Raw genomic sequence first — 19876 nt, 5'->3', positions numbered from 1 at the left:
TCCAAAAGCCAAGGGGAGGCACCTGGAACAGATTCTCCCACCAGCCTCAGAAGGAGGCTGCCGACACCTTGATTTCAGACCTCTGGCCTCCAGAACAGGGAGAGAATAAATTTCCATTGTTCAAGCCGCCGGTCTGCGGTGATTTGTTACAGCAGACACAGGAAACTCAGACATCATAGCAAAAGCCCCTGCGTGGTCTAGAGGGTGAAGGAGGCTGCCTCGCTTTCGCCATGTTGCTGAGCAAGGACCTGGTTTAGGGGACGGCGTCAGCTTTATTCAGCCCTGTTTCTCAGGCCTCTCTTCGCTCGCCATCACCCACCTGACTCACACCTGGGACCACCAGTCCAGGAGGCCAGGTAGAGGTGAGAGTGGCCTGCGGTCTGGTACTGCTCCTTCAGCACCAGCTCCCGTGGACCACTGGGCCCTGCTCTGGCTGCCCTAGAGGTGCTGGGTACCTCAAACATCTTGCTCTGGCCGGGCCAACCCTGACCTCCAGGCCATCATCTTCTCCAAGGCTCTCGGGCCCACGTGGGGAAAACATTTCCTTAACATACTAAAAGGCTAACCATTTGACCCAGGAAGCCTGGCTTTCTAGGACATGTTTTTACACAGAACAATTGTCTGGACACTTGTCCTTCAGAGGCCTGCCTGGACCAATCGGGCAGTGAGAGCATCTTCTGAGCCCCTTCTGACCGTGAGAAGCGGGCTGAGGGGCTGGATCCTAGAACACGCCCTACACGGCTGCCTGTGTCATTGCAGCTGGTGCCTGGCTGCCTGCTCGTGCCAGGGGGGGAAGGGGCGCTGGTGGGAGAGGGTGGAGCCTGGCAACTGATCTGGGGACACTTCGTGGGTTAGGGACAACTCTGTAGCCTCTTAAAGATGGGAAATGATGGAGCTGATGGTGGGAAGTGATTTCCACTGTGAACAAGGCCAGACATGACCAACGTTGTGAGGTGGGAGCCGGCAAACCCAGTGTGGAGGGCCCGAAGTGAAACCGACGCCCTAAAACCAGGTTCCTCTGCTGAGCTGATGATTCCAACACCTGTTCCCCTCAAGACTGGGGAGTATCAAAGAAAAAGGGGGATCGAAACCAAACAGGGCCCTCCCAAGTACAGAAGCCTTTCTGCGTCCCCTGTTGCTCGTTTGTAGGAAAAAGGGCTTCAGCCTCCTGGACCTTCCCCGAGTTCCAAAGGTCAGATTCAAACAATTACTAATTAGGGAAGGGAGGGAATGCAGAAACGGGGAAGGGACAGCCAAGAAACAGTAATGCAGCCATAAAGCAGGGTCCTTAACAACATACTCCGAGCTCTTCTACGGGAACTAAAGCCCCCACCCCACTGGAGGAGGGTAACTTCAGGCTGAGCACAGGCACGTGGACCCCAGACTGGTTGGAACCGGAAGGCTGATGATGAGATTCCTGGAGCACCGCCCTGTTACCTCCCAGCAACCAATCAGAGGAAGGTCACACACCTGCAGCCCGCCTCCCTAATTTTGCCCATAAACGCTCTTCCCTGAAGACCAGCATGGAGTTCGGGCTTTCTGAGTGCCAGCCGACTGTTCTCCTTGCCCAGCCCCTGCAGTAAACCTTTCTGCTCTCCAAACGCGGACGTTCTGGTTGGTTTGGCCTCACTGTGCGTCAGGCACATGAACTGGACAGTGCAGGGCTTAGGTGAGGGCTGGGGCAGAGGACACGAGTGGACCTATTCTCGACTCCAAGGTAAGAAGGGAACCCAGATAACAAGTGCTCCATCTCAGGGCTGCTGTGGGCATAATCGTGTCCCCCCATTCAAGTCCTAACCCCTGGCACCTGTGAATGTGACCTTATTTGGAAATTGAGTCATTGCAGATATAATCAAGTTAAGATGAAGACATACTTTTTTTTTTTGGCCGTGCCACGCAGCTTGCAGGATCTCAGTTCCCCGACTAGGGATTGAACCCAGGCCACAGCAGTGAAAGCGCCGAGTCCTAACCACTGGACCGCCAGGGAACTCCCGAGATGAAGGTATACTTGATTAGGGTGGATAAGGGCCCTAATCCAATAGGACTGGGGTCCTTGTAAGAAGAGAAGACACACAGACACATACAGACAACACCCTGTGGAGACAGAGACTGGAGTGATGTGTCTACAAGCCAAGGAACGCTGAAGATTGCCGGTGACCACCAGAAGCAGGGAGAGAGGTTCGGGACAGACTCTCCCTCAGAGCCTCCAGAAGGAACCAACCCTTCTGACACCTTGATTTTGGACTTTTGGCCTCCAGACCTGGGAGAGAATAATTTCTGTTGTTTTGAGCCACCCTGTGTGGTCATTTGTTACTGCAGGCCCAGGACACGAATACAAGGGCCTGCAGTGTGCAGGGCTTCACGTATGTCTCCATCGGATCGGAACAGCCGGGAGGTGGGAGGTGGCTGCATTTTCCGGAAACATGCTCCCAGCGAGCCGCAGGGTGAACACCTGAACCCTGGCCACCCGACTGCTCAGAGGGCCCGCCGGGCGGGGGCAGAGACTGCCCCTCTCCCTCCAGGATGTTTAACCCACTCGACTGTCTCCTGCTCTGGAAAATCTTCCTCCCCTGCTTCCTGGCCCAGGCAGGGCCAGCCCTGTGCCTTCCACACACTGCCCATCGCACCCTCCGGCCTCTGGCGGGCAGAGGGGTGGAGCTGGATGCCAGAGGGAAGGCTGTACCCACCATCTGAGGTTGGAAAACCTTCTTCCACAGGCAGGACAGCAGGATGTCTGGCCGCAGACACTTGCTCCCCCATACAGGTCACCCCAGGGCTATGCCAAGCCTATGGCTTTCCAGAGAGCAGGGCCCTGGGTTTGCCCAGCAGAGGTCTGAGCCAGACCAAGCTAAACTCTACAGCATCATTTTAAAGGCACAGAGAATTCTGGTTGTCACGAGAACCTGAAACCCTGTCCACTGTTCTGGAACAGTCCTGGCTACTGGGTCTGGGAAGCCACTAGATGGCAGTAGAGACCGGGCCTGGCCCCAGTCTAACCGAGAGGGGGTGGAGGGGAGGAGGGAACCCAGAGGAACCCGGGAAGGGGGGCATTTGAGTCACCTGTGTCAGTGAGGGACCCAGGAGGGGAGACCAAATTGTCAACATGTGGGGAGTATGGGCTGGGGGCCCCATGGTTAGACCCACAGAAGCCTCCTGCTTGGAAGGACGTCCCTTGGGGAGTCCGCCTGGGCCCTCCATTTTTTAATTTTTAAATTAAAAAAAAAAATGTTTTGGCCACACCACGTGGCATGCAGGATCTTAGTTCCCCGACCAGGGATCGAACCCTTGCTCCCTGCATTGGAAGCGTGGAGTCTTAACCACTGGACTGCCAGGGAAGTCCCTGGGCCCTCCATTTTGAAGCAGGCTGCTTTCCAGAGCCCCAGGACTTCCTCACGGGGCTTCCAGGGCGAGAGACTGATGGCCAGACGGTGCCCACCTGCGTGTCAGGCCAGGGAGACCCAGGGAGATGAGGGGGTGGGGCACAGCTGAAGGCACAGCAGAGGCCACTGGGAGAACACAGGCCCAGGGGAGAAGCCGGGTGCCACTACCTGCCAGCTGGTGACCCCAGCCGGATTACTTAACCTCTCCTCACCTGTGAATTGAGGGTATGGACAGTATCTACCTGGTAGGGTTACATGAGACGGTGCCTGCCACCCAATCCAGCCCAGGGTACACACCACCGCCAGCATCACCAACTCTGTCATCCTCGTTGTTCCTAATGGTATATGGTGACCTTAGAAAGGTGGGGCAAGTGTGAAAAAGACAAAACCACACCAAACCTGACTCTTTCACGTGCACGGACAGTCTGGACACGAGAAGCCCAGCTTTGAATGGCATCGTGGTCAACCCAGCCTCCTCTCAGACATCTTCCCAGGGTGACCCCTTCCCATGGGTCACTTGGGGCGTCTGCAGATGTACCCAAGCTCCCCGCTGACCGTCAAGGGGCACCCTATTTGCCAGGTTCCTATTGGGCGGGGCCTCTATCTGCCGTTATCTGTGATGGTCAAAGGCGATAAAGGAGTTGTGTTCTGGAGGGGCCCCCAGGTCAAAGCCAAGGGAGCGAGCCCCAAACTGGACGTCAGCCGCAGGGCCAGGCTGAGAGTAGGAGACACTGTGTGGAGTGTAATGAGAGAGGATTGAGGTGGGGCGGAAGGTCTGAGAGGCCACATGCCCGGAGGCTCAGAGGGGGACTGGCAGGGGAGAACCTGCAGAGAGAAAGCAGGGGCATGGCAGCCCTTCAGGTCCCTCTGCAGCACGTTTGGTTAGTGAAGCTGAGCAACGCCAAGTGGGCAGCGTGCAGCCTGGATCGCCCCCGCAGGCTCATGGGGGTATTTGTTTGGTTCTCTGGAGGGATGTGGGGGACGCTTATGGGTTAGAACAGGAGCCTGTGTGTCCCCGCCGTGAGACCCTCTATGCAGAGTGTTCACTCTCAGTAAACACTGAAAGAAAGTGTCAGTAAGTGAACTTCTCCCGGTCACTTTGAGCATCATGTCCTTTACTCACTTCATGTACATCAGACAGGATCCTTCTGGATCAGTTAGTTCATCCAGATCTTTGGGAACCTCTGGAGAAGCATCAATTACCGTTTGCCAGCAAGCCTGGCCACGTTCCGCTTCCCTGAGCCAAAATCACAACCATCCTGTAAGATGCTTCACAGGCTCTTTGGACCTGGTGTTGACAGTGACGAAAAGGCACCAGGGAAGCACAATGAAGACGTCCTTAGTTCTTAAAAAATAAAAACGACAGTAATAGCTAACATTTGTGGAGTGCGTATGATGAACCAAGTATTTTGCGTGCATTACCTAATTTAATTTGAAATGACCCTCTGAGATAAGAAATAAAATAACTCTTGTCTTACAGATGAAGAAACCGAGGCTTAGAGACCTATGCGGTATCACAAATCCAGAAAGTCTTGAAGCCAGGATTCAAGGCAGGCCCTGGCTCTGGTGAGCCCACTCTACAAGAAAGACGCTCAGCATGTGTGCAAAAGCTCAACGTCGGGACGAGAGGTGAGGAGTTAAAATTGTTGTGAGGAAGCGGTTAGAGGAAAGCCTTTGGGTTGCAGAGTTGCTTAAGGTCCAGTGCCACTTTCCCCCAAATGTCTTTTGAGAACTTTACAAAAGGTTACATGAAAAGAGGGCTCCATGGATAAGACAGCTTGCGGAATGCGGGGTTAAGTCAAGTGCGACAGGGTTCTTTGTGGCAGGGTTTCCCCGGGGTTCCATTAAAGCCGGTGTGGGTCTCTGAGAAAGGAGGGGAGGGAGAGACAACGGTTCTGAAAGCTGTTTGATCCAGAACTCTCTTCACCATCACGTGTCTGATGGGACTCGGGTTCCAAAGGACACACTTTGGGAAACACTGCTCCGTTCGAATCTGCAAGACTAACGTTCCCTGTGGTTGGCAGGATAATGGTCCCCAAAGATGTCCTCCCTCCCCTGGAGCCTGTGAATATGTTAGTTTCATGGTGTGCAGTAAGGGGTAAACCTTGCCCAGAGAAAGGCTCCTGGGAGGTCACTTCGGAGCCCCGGGAAGGTCCTGCCTGATATGAGTGTCTTTGTTTACCTGGGGGCCTTGGCCAGCCAGGTAGTCTGTGCTAAGGATGTGACTTGGCGGTGGGGAGCAGGGAGGTAGAGAACTTGGGCTTGACTTCTGGTGGGGCTGCAGACTAAGGTCAGCCACGTGGACAGTCTGCCGTGTCTACATGACTGAGACCCAGTGAAGACTCGGGGCACCAAGGCTCAGGTGAGCATCTCTGGTTGGCAATATTCCATGTGTGTTTTTGCACATTGTTGCTGGGAGAATCAAGGGCTGTCCACACAACTCTCCCTTGGAGAGGACACCTGGGAACTTACATCTGGTGTCTCCTAGATGCTGCCCCAGGTACCTCTTCCCACTGCTGATTTTCATCAGTGTCGTTTTGCTGCAATAAACCATAACTGTGAGTGTAACAGATTTTTGTTTTGCCTGAGTTCTCTGAGTCTTTCTAGTGAATTATCAAAACTGAAGGTTGTCTTGGGGACTTCCAAACTTTGCACATGGCAAAAGGGAATTTGCAGATATAATTAGAGATCTTAAAATAGGGAGATTATTTGGGATTATTGGCAAGGGGTGGGTGGCTGCGGCGGGGGGGTCCTTACATGAGCCCTTAAAAGTGGAGAAGTTTTTCCAGCTGAAGACAGAAGAGGAAGCAGAGAGATTTGAAGTGTGGTGGGCCCTCCACCTGCCATTGGTGGAGGGGACACGTGGAAAGCATGAGACAGAATGTCAGCATCAGCTAGGAGCAAAGACTGGCCCCAGCTGACAGCCAGCAAGGAAGGGGGAACCTCAGTCCTACAACTTCACAGAACTGAATTTGGCAATTACCCGAATGACCTTGGAGACAGATTCTTCTCAGTATTTGCTGATCACAACCCAGCCTGGCGGACACCTTGATTTTGCCCTTGTAAAACCTGGAGCAGAGAAACCAGCGGACCAAATGGACTTCTACCCTGTGAGCTAATTAATTTGTGTTGTTGTAAGCTGCTAAATTTGTGGCAATCCGTTGCAGCTGCAACACGAAATTAATGTACTCACCCTTTATGCGTTCTTTCTATTCCTGTTTTCCAGACCAAATTGCATGATCTCTGGCCCCCTTGCAGCAATGTTCCATCCTGGGCATCCCCAGGGTCTGTCGCTCTCGACCCCGGCTCCAAGGGTGAGGCCTGAGTGCCAAAGCTCAGAGGTCCTTTTCAAATTTTCAGTATGAAATGGGGTCTTTGAAGCCTGGAGAAAGCGGCAGGGGAAATGTGTTTGGCCCAACAAAAGCTATTTTGAATTTCAACACAAATATTCCAAATCTAGAAGCCTTCTGCAGCACACAGACTGCATGGAAAATTAAAGTTGCCTAAATATGATTATCTGGCTTTATGCTGAGTTAAAGAAACCAGACACAAAAGAGTCCATTCTCTGTGATTCCATTTCTGTGAAGTTCTAGAATAGGCAAAACTAATCTATGTGACAGAAATCAAAATACTGGTTGCCTCTACTGCATGAGTGGTGGTATGAGGGGGGTTGGGTAGAGATTGACTGGGGAAGGACAGGAGGGAACTTTCTGGAGCGAGACAACTGTTCTAAATTTTGATAGGAGTGTGGAGTACACTGGGATATATATGGGTCAAAAATCCTCCAGTTTGGGGCTTCCCTGGTGACGCAGTGGTTAAGAATCTGCCTGCCAATGCAGGGGACATGGGTTCGAGCCCTGGTCCGGGAAGATCCCACATGCCGCGGAGCAACTAAGCCCGTGCACCACAACTACTGAGACTGTGCTCTAGAGCCCACGAGCCACAACTACTGAGCTCACGTGCCACAACTACTGAAGCCCACACGCCTAGAGACCGTGAGAAGAGAAGCCACCGCAATGAGACGCCCGCGCACCGCAACGAAGAGCAGGCCCTGCTCCGCTCACCGCAACTAGAGAAAGACTACGCAGCAACGAAGACCCAACGCAGCCAAAACTAAATAAATAAATTTATTTTTTTTTAAATCCTCCAATTTTGTACTTAAGATATATTCATTTCAATATATGTAAATTACCTTTGATTAGAAATTAGAAAAAAAATTAGAATAATTGCTTAGAGAAAAACTAATTGAGTAATGCGAACAAGACTTTGTCATTTAGAGGAAAGGAACTACAGCTTTACAGATAAAACAAATTTCTCTCTAGACCTTTGTGCGTTTGCCCCCCACGCCCCATTTTTAATTTTGTTTTTATTTTTATTGTATTTTAATTGTTTTTTTTTTTTTAGCTGCGCCACATGGCATGCAGGATCTTAGTTCCCCAACCAGGGATCTAACCCATGCCCCCTGCAGTGGAAGCACGAAGTCTTAACCACTGGACTGCCAGGGAAGTCCCTATTTTTTATTTATTTATTTATTTATTTATTTATCTATTTATTTCAGGGTATAGTTGCTTCACAATGTTGTGTTAGTTTCTGCTGTACAGCAAAGTGAATCAGCTATATGTATACATATATCCCCTCTTTTTTAGATTTCCTTCCCATTTAGGTCATCACAGAGCACTAAGTTCCCTGTGCTATACAGCAGGTTCTCATTAGTTATCTCTTTTATACATAGTAGTGTATATATGTCAATCTGAATCTCCCAATTCATCATCCCATCCCCCTTTCCCCCCTTGGTGTCCATACGTTTGTTCTCTACATCTGTGTCTCTAGTTCTGCCTTGCAAACAGGTTCATCTGTACCATTTTTCTAGATTCCACACTTATACGTTAATATACACTATTTGTTTTTCTCTTTCTGACTTACTTACTCTGTATGACAGTCTCTAGGTCCATCCACGTCTCTACAAATGACCAGTTTCGTTCCTTTTTATGGCTGAGTAATATTCCACTGTCTATATGTACCACATCTTCTTTATCCATTCATCCATCAATGGACATTTAGGTTGCTTCCATGGCCTGGATGCAATAAACATTCAGCACTGTAAACAGTGCTGCAATGAACATTCCTATTTTATTTTTAAATGCAGTAAAAATTGTGCTAGTCTCCTTTGCTGTATGGACTTCAAACTGCATGAAATGCAATAAATCTCATTTTAGATTAAAACAATATATATACATATGTATATAAAACACACCCTTCAACAGGCATGCTTGGCTCTGGGGTTCAATGGTGATAGATAGACGTTGGTCTGTTTCTGCTGGTCTCCATCCCTGTGGGTCCTAACTGTAGGAAGGTCATCAATGTGTGATAGACTGGGAAAGGATGGGGATTCTGGTATTGGGTATAGGGGCTGGGGCACAGGACCCTGACGTGCCCATCAGATGGGTTTGGGGCACATCCCACAGCCCCACCTGCCTTTTGTAACCAGGAGGGGCTGCGAGGGTGTTAAGTGCTCAGAGCGTTAACCGAGTGTGGAGAAAACATTCCCTCAAGCACTGAGGTGTTACAGTCTTGGATGGTCCCTGCTGAGATTAAGAGTTGGGTCAGAGTCGACCCTGCCTGCTTGCCTGGGTGGGAATCAGTGTCCCTCGGAGGAGTCGGGGAGCTGAGAGCTCTGGTGACCCTGCCTGCAGCTCCTTTTGAGCATCTGAGGAAGCTCTTGACAAAGGTTGGTGTGTGGATGCCAGGGAGGTCTGGGTCAAGGCTGCAGGATGTGGTGCCTAGGGGAACCCCAGAACCTGGGACAGACCAGGGAAACACGGCTGTTCCCATCATCAGGCCTAAAAGGTGGCTGGGCAGAATGCAGGATGAAGACTTAAAGTGGAGGGATGTACTGAAAATAAGAAAGACGACAAGAGGGAGTTGGGAGTCTGGACTGGTCCTGGGTCCATGGAGCCTTTTGGAGGTGCTGATGAGCAGCCCATGGGTGGATGAGACCCTAGGAAACCCAGGGCAGGCATTTGACTTTATTTTTTTAACCTTTAGATTTAGGGGCACATTGGTAAATTTTAACAACTGATTCTCTGAACCAAAAAAAAAAAAAAAAAAGCCATGATTTACAGTATTTACCAATTTCTGTGGTGTAAACACTCTCCCACTGCGACTGATTTCAATCTATCAGCATGAACACAGGCTTAAGTTATACCATTATCTAGTATTTCCACCATATAAATCCAATAGACAAACAACCGCAAGAGCATAGATGACGTAAAACATAGTAATTAGCAAGTGATGAGTTTGAGTATTCATTGTCTTTTTGTATAAAGTATGTTGTAAGTTTACATAATTTATTTTTTAAATAATGGCTGTGTTTAACAATTGGTTTGCCGAACAGCTGAAAATTTCACAATCTTATGAGCCAGTATGGGCTGGCTCCAGAATCCCACTGTTGAGACTGAATCTGAGAAAAAAACAGCCTGAGTCGCTCCAAGCTGGGAGTTTGGGCAGTAGCCAAGACATTGAAAAGTCCAGTTGGAAGAATGGAGTTTTTCTAAGCAGGGCTCTCCACTGAGATAACACAGTCCCTGGGAATGTCATGAATAGAATAGGCCCTCAGTAACGCTGGTCCAGGAAATAGGCACTTACCTTTCCCTCAATTCTACCCTACTGGTTCTTTGTGTGTGATTTTAATACCTTGTATTTTTATGCCCTCACATACAGTTTTCTGTCGATTTTCATGCCCCTCTTGACAGCTTCGATTTGTTTTCCCACATCCTCTACATGGATTTCAGTGTTTGGATGTTAGTCGGAGGTTTTAAGCTCCTAGATGTCCAGTTCTGTTTGCCGATGGTTCTCTGTCTCAGCTGAATATTGAGATCTCCTTGGAGGCTTTTGAAATTCTGAGGCCTGGGTTCCACCCCACCCCCTGATTTAGAATTAATTGCTCTTGGGTGCAGCCAACAATGGGTGGTTTGCAAACTCCCCTGGTGGTTCTAATGTGCAGCCATGCTTGAGACGTGATTCACATTAGTTAATTCATTCACCACATGCTGGCTAGGTTTCATTCATTCCTTAAACACTGACCTCCCCCTGTGTGCCAAGTTCCTGATATGAGCCAGGCATTGGGGAAACAGGGGAAGAAGCCATCTTCCCAGCCCTCGAGGACCTCCCAGTGAAAGTCCAGTGGGGAAAACAGGCCACCAAGTAGAACAGTCTTGCTGTCTGTTCCCCAACACCCATTGCAAAATGTGGCCACAGGTTCCTTCCATCCCTGCATGAGCATCCCTTTGCAATGTGACTTTGCCAGTCCTTCCATCCAAAGGTGAAGTCTACTCTACATTCCCTAGACTTGGTCTGGCCTTGAGATTTGCTTTGGCCAATAGAATGTGGCAGCGGTGGCATGTGATGAAGTTTAGGCAAACCGTGAAGTTTAAGGGGACCATCCTCCAAAAGACTGCCCTCTCAGATACCAGCCACAAGTTCTGAGGTCCCAGAACCATGCTCACTTCAGACCAGCTGACTGTGAATTTGGGGGTCCCCAGAACCACCCTCAGGTTGGACAATTCACTTAGAATGACACAGAGCTTAAGAAGATACTATATTTACTATTACAGTGTTATAACAGTGAATGGATGCAAATTAGAACCAGCCAAAGGGCAAGGTGAAGGGCAGGTAGGGGTTCAAACATGAAGCATTCAGTTTTCCTCCCTGTGGAGTCCTGGATGGTGTTACTGTCTCCTCGCTACAATACATGACAATACTCGAGTCTTGCCGACCAGGGAAGCTCACCAAGCCTTGGTGTCCAGAGTTTTTACTGGGGCTCAATCACATACTGCCACATGGCTGCCCTTTAGTTTCCAGTTCCTTTAGAAGCTGCAACTGATGTGGCATGTCCCAAAGCCCCATCATAAATCACATTGATTTTAAATTCCAGGAGCCAAAGCCCCCAACAGGCAGGATATTGCAGCGGCCTAGAGATTGTGTTCCAGCAGCTGAGGGCAGAGGCCAAACCTCCCTTTGGTTAATGTTAATTCTTCATTCAGGCATCATGTAACTTGCAGCTTCCACTAATACCCTCTCAGAATGTCCCTGTCACCCTATGAAAAAACCCAGGCTAACCTCCCTGAGGGTGAGAGACTCCTTGGAGGAAGATGTCAGCCTGACAGCCTGCACCAACCTCCAGACAGAGTGAATGAGGCTCTCAGGCTGTCCAGCCTCAGTCGAGCCACCGGATGACTGTAGTGACCCTAGGATAGGTTACCAGATAAGATATAGGAAGCCCAGTTAAATTTTAATTCCATATAAATGATAAATAATTTTTAGCATAAACTATTACCTGGGACATATTTTTACTGAAAAATTATTTGTTGTTTCTTTGAAATTAAAATTTAACTGGGCATCGTGTATTTTTATATGCCAGATCTGACCATCCTACCATGAGCGAGACTGTAAAAGACCTGCCCAGTGGTGCCCAGTCTGAATTGTTGATCCAGGGAGTTAGGAGCGAATAAAATAGTGTTGTTTTAAGACCTAAGTGTTGGGGTGCTTTGTTCCACAGCAACAGATAATGGATGCACCATCCGCAATGGTGAGTCTGGGGATGGTGTATCCACTGTCTATTGGAGCTCTCAAACTCCTCCATGCATGAGAAGCACACAGAGAGCCTGTCAACATGCAGTTTGAAAAAAACTAATAGCGTTTCAGGTTTAACATAGATAAAGTGTTTTTACATAAAATCATGTGCTTTTCATTTTGTAAAACCTTAGACGTTTTTATTTGGGAAATCTTTGTTTCCTTAGGGAATTACATTAGGTATTGTTAAGGTCATCTTCTGTTGAACAGTGGTTAAACCATGGTAATTATATTAGCTAATAGCATATAGTTTTTAAACTATATGCTATTAAAATGCAGTTTGCTGAGGCCTACCCCCCGAGTTTCTGATTCAGTGGTTCTGGGATGGGGTCCAAGAATCTCCAGTTGTGACAAGTTCTCTGGTGAAACTGATTCTGCTGGTCTGGGGTCCATGCTTTGACAACCAGGGGTCAATTTGATGCAGGGAATAAATCGTTTCGTGGCCAGTGATTGGTTCAGGAACGACCACGTGACTCCATTCTGACCAATGAGTGCTGAGAGGAAGTCTGCTGAAGAACTTCTAGGAAAGACATTCGTGGCTCTTTTCTTCCTTTGGATGCTGTTCTCCGGATTCGATGCCTGGAGCCACCTCAGCCATCTGGCAGCCCTGAGGGGAGCCAGCCTGGGGCCATGGCCAACATCCTGGGGAAGGCAGAGCAGGGAGAGAGAGAAGCTGGGTCCTTGTGACATTTTTGATCAGCTGGCAGCAGCCTGCTCCCTGCCCCTCCCCCACTGCTCCCGCTCTGGAGACAGCAAACCCCTTATCGATAAAGCCAAATTGATTCAGGGTCTCTGTTACTGCAACTAAAAGTACCTAAACCGATTTACCAACAAGCAGTCGCCAGACGCCATGACAGATGCTAGAATGGAAATAGACGCAGAACCTACCTAACACAGGTCACTGAGGTGCTTCTTGAAGCTTTTCATGGACCGAGCTAGTGGTGATGTTGGGATGCAGACGGTGGGATGTGAGGATGGGAGAGCACGCTAACCTTTATCCTTGTGCCCGAGTTTCAAGGTTAGAGCGTCAAGGTGTAGGGACCACTTGACAGCAAATGTCAGGAGTGCCGTGTGCCTCGGCAGTGCAGCACTCGACCCAGTACTCAATACTCGACTGGATTTGAGGGGAGGGGGCTGACGAGGGGGACTCTCCAAGCTCTTCTAAGCTTCCCTGCAGTGGGGTGGAGGAAGTGGGGCTGCTTCCTAACTACTTTCCCGTGGGGAGATTACTTTTCAGTCTTCGAGGAGAATTAAAAGGAATTTTCGCTACTGTGTTTGCCTTAAGGAGACAAAGAAACCCTTGGTTTATTGGATTAGCATCACTGAGGCAGCAACTCATCCAACTTTCCTTTGGGTGCTTCATGAGCAGGACAGTAGAATCTCAGAAGCACTTGGCCACTGTCAAAACCTTGCCTTGGGGCTGCTAAAGCTTTTTGTTTCTTTGGGGCATGGTCTAAAAATAAAAAATAAGGTCCAAAGTCCTGAGCACAAGCCATTCAGATGCCACATCATGACTGACATCATTTTTCTGGCAAATATATGTCCCGGAACAAAGCGAAGGAAGAAGGGAGAACAGGGTGATGGAGCTGGGTGCTTACAAGGCAACTTGAGGTTCAAGGTCAGAGCCTCTGCTGCAGGGCTCCGGGAAATGGGCAAAACAGGAAGTCATCTGTGACCATAAAGGTAATTTGTGTGAAAGCCAGGCGTGGAAGGAGTCATTCAAAAAAAAATTGGGTTAAAATTCACATAACATAAAATAACTCTTTTAAAGTGAACAATTCAGTGGCATTTAATACATTCACAATGTTGTGCAACCATCACCCCTGTCTAGTTCCAAAACATTTTTATCACCCTAAAAAGAAACCATGTACCAATTAAGCAGTCACTCCCCATTCCTCCCTCTCCCCACAACTGCCCAGTTTCTCTTTATGGATTTACCTATCCTGGACATTTCACATAAATGGAAACAAACAATATGTGGCCTTTTGTGTCTGGTTTCTTTCACTTAGAACAACATTTTCAGGGTTCATTCATGTCTAACATGTCTATGCTTCGCTCCTTTTTACGACTGAATGGTATTCCATTTTACCGCTGCATCACATGTTGTAGCCTATATCAGTGCTTCGTTCCTTTTTATGGCTGCATAATATCCCATTGTACAGATGGGCCACATTTTTTTTATCCATTCATCAGCTGATGGACATTTGGGTTGTTTCCACCTTTTGGCTACTCCGAATAATGCTGATTGAGCATTCATATACATGTATTTGTTTGAATACCTTTCTTTAATTCTTTTGAATGTATTCCTAGGAAGTATAACTTCTTATAGGGCAAGCCTAAGTGAGCGGGCACACACATATGTTCACAAATGTACCTGCACACACATGTAAACACACGTACATCCAAGAAACCCACAGATGGGGGGTTGGGAAAACGTGACTGCTCTTACACCCCCAAGTTGATATATAAGCAGCATAACACAGGCTCCCACACTTAGTAAAAACAAAATCCCTGCCCCCCACAGTGGTCAGATAAACGACGGTACATTCAGAAGAAAGAATACAATGCAGCTCTTAAGACTCTATTTTGCAAGACTATGGGATTATGTTCAGTAGAACAGGCAGAAAGCAACAGCGTAATATGTAATATGATCACTATTTGGTTAAAAATCCATATGCACAGACGAAGGGCTGGAAGAAAATGCGTGATGAGACTACAGGCTTTATTTTCCTTCCTTGTAATTTTGTATTTTACAAATTTTCTACATTGAAAATATTAGGAGGATTAAATGAGCTAATGTATCTAAAAGACTTAGAACAGGGCTTGTTGTATAGTACGTGCTATATAGGTATTTACTCTAATTATAATGATTTCTGCTTATAATCAGACAATTTTTAAAGAAAAAATACTTCCTTATTTCTGTCTTTCCTCAGGATTGGAGCAAGTGCCGTGAGAGGGCGGGGAGGGTCTGGGGGGGAGGGCAGGCGCTGGCTTCATGGATGTGGTGAGAAAGACAGCTTCCCATCCCTGGCAATTGTCCCTGGATGGGGCAAGATTCCACCCCCACCACTGAGATCCCCATCCAATCTAGAAATTCTGCAAAGGGGCCTTCGATGTGCTCTCAACAGACTGTTACTAGGAAAGGTATAAAATAGCATCTGACCGGAGGCAAGGTGATACCTGAGGATGGCGTTAGTCCCAGGGGAGCTGTAGTTTCCAGGTATCCAAGGGGCTCTGCCTGATGAAAAGCACCCCATTACAGGTTTCTCCCCCCGACACCCAGGGCCCTGGGGGGAGGAGGAGGGTCAGCAGGGGACAAGATGGGGTGTGCCTGTACCCCCTGCCTCCCACCCCCTTTCAGGTATCAGGAAGGTACCTGGACGCCAGGTGTCCAGATGCTGTGCCTGCGTAGCTTTGCCACAAGGGGGAGCTCCGGGCACCACGAGAAACTTCGATGTGCCGCCTGTTAAAGAAAAGGAAAATGATTATCATCTTCTTATGGCGAGGGGCAATGTTTTAGACGCAGCGGATCATTCCTAACCCGGGTGGTGCAAATTGGGCAAAGGAGGAGCTGGGGGCAGTTGGTGTCATTTCTCTGCCTGGCCTCAGGACAGGGCCTGAAGGTGGAGGCCTGGCCTTCTGCAGAGATATTTGCTCTTCCCGAGAGAGGCGGGTGTGGGCAGGGTGCCGGAGGCTGAGAGGCAGAGACTTTGGATGCCCAAAGGGGCCCCAGAGGGCCGAGGGGGCCAGAGCTGGTCCCTCCCAGGCAGGCTGCCTGGCTGTCTAGAGGCTTCCGGAGGGCAGGCAGGGCGGCGACTTCTGGGGTTAGCAGAGGGCTTGGGCCCCGAGTGTCTGCTCGGCGTTGAGGCCTGTCTGCTGGGGCTCTCCAGAGCCTTCTGGCACACAGCAGCTAAATATCAAAGTGTTTACAGCGTGTGTGGCCGTGCGTGCATGGCGTGTGCTCTGGCTACCCACAGAATGCAATGCTGGTGGCCAGAGTGGAATGTTTCTGCCCGGGGCTTTCTGAGGTGAAACTTGACCTCATCTCTGCTATCAAATACCCAGGCCTCCAGCCCAGAACGCATACACACACGCATGCACACCTGTGCACACATATGCACAGATGCACACACATACACACCTCTACTGGTTGGAGATAAGGTGACAAGAGACTCCAAGATGAACAGAAAAATGTAGAGGCTGGTGCAAGCCAAACCTCCAGGCTCCTGGTTACCTGTAATCAGCTCTCCTGAGTCATGACTGAGGCAGAAACCCAGTGATTTTCCTGCTGACTTCCCAGGGAAGTGCCCCTAATGTCATTTGCTTCTAAGTGGAGCTGGCTGTGCTTTTCTGGAGACTCAGCAAGGGTGGGGGGGAGCTGGGATCCTGGGAGGAAAGGAGCAGACCTGGGCTGGGCCAGGCTGAATTTGCTGGAGATTCTGGCACAGCGGGGGGGGAAATCCAGGCCCACACCCAGGGAGGGGACAGAGAGGCAGGGTGAGAGCACAAGGTCCCCTTCTGCCGGCCTGCGTGCAGAGCTGTGACCTCAGCCTGGCTCTGCTCCGCGCGTGACCTTTCAACCTTGAAAGCAGAGCCGGGAGTTTTTTGTTTCTGTCCTGGGTGCCGTGGGCACCCCCTTACCCCCGCTCCACAGGGTGGTGAGCTGCAGCGCTCCCCGGCTGCTTGGCCGGGGGGGTTTGGAGAAGAGCCTCCTCTAGCTTCCGGCTAAGGCGCTGCCCCGCCTGGCTGCCCGCTTGTCCCCTCGAATTCTGCCCCTGAGCACACACACGCTGCCCTGCCTGCCTCTCAGGCTTTCCTGCCCCTCCCCACCCCAAAGCCCTTCCCTCCTCTCATCCCTCAAAGCCCTGCCCTCATCCCCGCACACTTCTTCTTTTTAAAAAATGAGCCTTTTTCTTCCTCAGAAAATTGCCCTCTTTCCGCCCACCTCATCCTGGGAGGGCCTTTACGGTAAGGAGTAAGGAGAGACTTCCTTTGTGTGATTCCTGCCTGAGTCTGTCTGCAGAGGTCTGTGGGAAGGAGGCCTCCTGCAGGATCCGACCCCAGAATGGAGCTGGGATCCTGGGCAGGGAAGGGAGTGGAGAAGGGGGAGGCTGGGAGATGGAAAAAGACAAGGGGATTGTGGGGCTGAAAGGGAGGGAGGCCAGGGAGAGAAGGGCCTCCTGGTGAGATGTGGGTGTGGGGAGGGACGGCAGATGACCCCATGGGAGGGCTGTTGAAGGGACATTTGCACTGCCCTCTGGACGCCATGAGCACAGGACAGGCCATGACGAGACCTTCTCTCCTTGGAGTGTCTTCACACGGCACTGTCCCAAGGCTGCAGGGACAGCCTGGGGGGGTTACATGCAGGCAACAGAGATGCTGCTGGACCCAGTCTGGGGATCTGAGGCCCCAATCCCAGACCACTGTCTAGATTCCCTAGGTTCCCCCATCCCAAGGTAGGGGGAGAGGGTGCAGACGGAGGCATCACACCATTTGCGGGGACCAGGGTGGGCAGAAAAGGAGGAATGGTGGATGGGGCCAGGCCTGGGGGGGCAGGACGGTCCAGCCTCCAGAGCTGTCCACTCCAGGCAGCCAACTGGAGGGTGAGATGGTGCCCCAGCCGTTCAGCCTGGACCTGCCCTGCAGACGCCCTTAAGCCCTCCTCACCGAGGTTCCCCCTTGGCCCTCAAGCTGGAGCCTGGGCTCCCTGAAGCCCTGCCTGGTCCCGAGACGGCCCTCCCTGGGAGGCTGCTGCCTGAGCAGGCCCCGCGTTCAGTCCTGCAGCCAAAGCGACGAGACCAGAAGAAGCAGAGTCAGGATTCGAATGTGGGCCCCTCCGCCTCTGAAGCCTGGGCTCCGCTGCACCGGGATCCACCCGTGACCACGTCAGTGATGGTGGTAGCTGAGGGCTCCGGGTGCTTACCCGGTGCCAGACTATTCTCGGTGCTTGCTCCGCATTGCTCATCTGGTCCTCACAGCCAGCAAGCCGGCGGCTGTTTGTATCACTGTTTTATGGACAAGGAAACGGAGACCTAGTTCCAGATGGAGGGCTGGAGAATGGGAATTTCAGGTGGAGGGAAGAGGAATGAGAAAGAGGGCTGGTGGGGCAGGGAGGCAGCCCACGGCCCTGTCTGCGGGGCTACAACTTCCGTTCAGCTCACAGGGGACGTGGAGAGGTGGACAAGGCCAGAATTGGGCTTCTGTCACTGCCTTTTGGATAAGCTTGCTCTTGACGTGGGCTGACATGAGAGCACAACTGAGGGAGTTTTCTGTTTGCATAGTTTTTGATTTATCGTTTGCTATTTTTTTCCTAATGCTTTGAGGAGGTTTCAAATGCCTATCAGTAATACTTTCCAAATGTCCTTGGATGTGTTAGCTCATTGACCGGGGCTGGCGTCAGGGCATGAAGGAGGGAGGAAGGAGGAGGGTGCCCAAACAGCATCCTTAGTGTGGGCAGGCATGCACTAGCCTCTCCTCCATCCTGCCACAGTGGGGTTAACCAGGGACAGAGTTGGGGTCCCTGGCAGGGTAGCCTAAGCACCTATTTGTCTACTCTTGGTTGCTTTTTTTTTTTTTTTTAAAGTTCTCTTTCCCACTTTATTTTTAGGTGAAATCCAATGTTAATTTTCATTTGCCTATAGTTGAAAACACCAAATAACAAAAAATTGCAGCCCCACTCCCACCCTGGCCCAATCCCCAGTCCTGGACAGACACTTAACAACATTTTCGTCTTTTTCTTCTGGATTTCGCCTCCGTGATTCTAAACACTATGCTTACACTGTTATTTTCTTGATATGCTAAGTTTAGGTATTATCTATTTATTTTCTATTCTGGTAGGTGAGGATTTAGCTCTCTTATACTCTAACTTTACCTCCTATTCTTTCCAACAATCCTCCTGGTATGCTTATATTTCATTTTTCTGGTTAATGACATAGTCAGTGTTTAGATTATTATACCTATGTAAATACTGCCCTTTCCTTTCTTCTGTAGCTTTTTGCTTTTCCTGGTGTTAATCATTGCCTCAGTGTTTTCTTTGTAGAGTTCTCAGGTTAGCTTTTGATAATGTCTTCCCAAATGCTTTGAAAATGTTTCAGATGCCCACCAATTATATTTCTAAATGTTCATTAGGCATTAAGTAATATACCTGTTTCATTATTTTCTTGGTGACCTCTCTTTTCACTCTGATCTGGAGCCATTCTTTCCATCATCCTTCCCTTCTCCATCATTCTGGGACTTCCTCTCACTATTTTCCTGTGGTTGGATCTCCTGTTCCTTGGATCCTGCGTTTTTGTCTGATTTGATTTATGTCCTTGTTTTGCTGGAGCACATCCTCCAATAACTTCCACAGAGGGGTAAGTGGGAGGTGATGTCTTGGTGACTCTGAAATCCTTCTGTCTAGAGGGTTCTACTCTGCTCAGTGCTCATACCGGCCCCCTCCATGATCCAAAGAGACAAAATCATCCAGAACCAAATCCCAGGCCAGAGCCAGGTGAGTTCCAGGTGTCATAAGAGGAGGACAAGCTGTGGGTCATCAACCTCCAGAGGATCCTGCCTCCTGCATCTGCCCGGGGCTCACCCCAGCTGGTCTGGCCTTGAAGGCCCTTCTTTCCCAACCATCCTGCCCAAGCCTGCTAAAGCCTGGCCTCATGGTATGTAACCTCTGCAGGATCACCGGAAGGGGCTCCTGCCCTGGGTACCAGCCTGGGCGCCCAGCCTTGGGTGAGCTTCACACACTCAGTGGCCACACACTTTCCCCAAACCCCGATATTCTTTTTTTTTTTTTTTTCAGAAAAGAACACTACCCCCAGCCCCCACGTAGCCTACTTCCTTCTCCAGACCTGTCTCTAGTGTGTATCATAAGGCAG

General features: G+C 49.9%; 1 long non-coding RNA gene across 2 annotated transcripts; it reads right to left on the bottom strand.

The window, feature by feature from the left end:
* Positions 1-3512: 3512 nt before the first annotated feature.
* On the bottom strand, positions 3513-16340 carry LOC309649818. Of its 2 annotated transcripts, none has more exons than XR_014257318.1 (3): positions 15388-16340; positions 15192-15298; positions 3513-12653 (listed from the first exon to the last, which is right to left on the bottom strand). It is a non-coding gene; the product is annotated as an uncharacterized lncRNA (long non-coding RNA). The 2 variants fall into 2 exon arrangements; XR_014257319.1 differs by having other exon boundaries at positions 3513-15298; positions 15388-15474; positions 15553-16340.
* Between the last annotated feature and the right edge of the window lie 3536 nt (positions 16341-19876).

This window comes from Balaenoptera physalus, assembly GCF_965194825.1.
Source record: "Balaenoptera physalus genome assembly, chromosome: 20".
NCBI lineage: Eukaryota > Metazoa > Chordata > Mammalia > Artiodactyla > Balaenopteridae > Balaenoptera > Balaenoptera physalus.
This window is presented reverse-complemented; position numbering and strand designations above follow the sequence as displayed.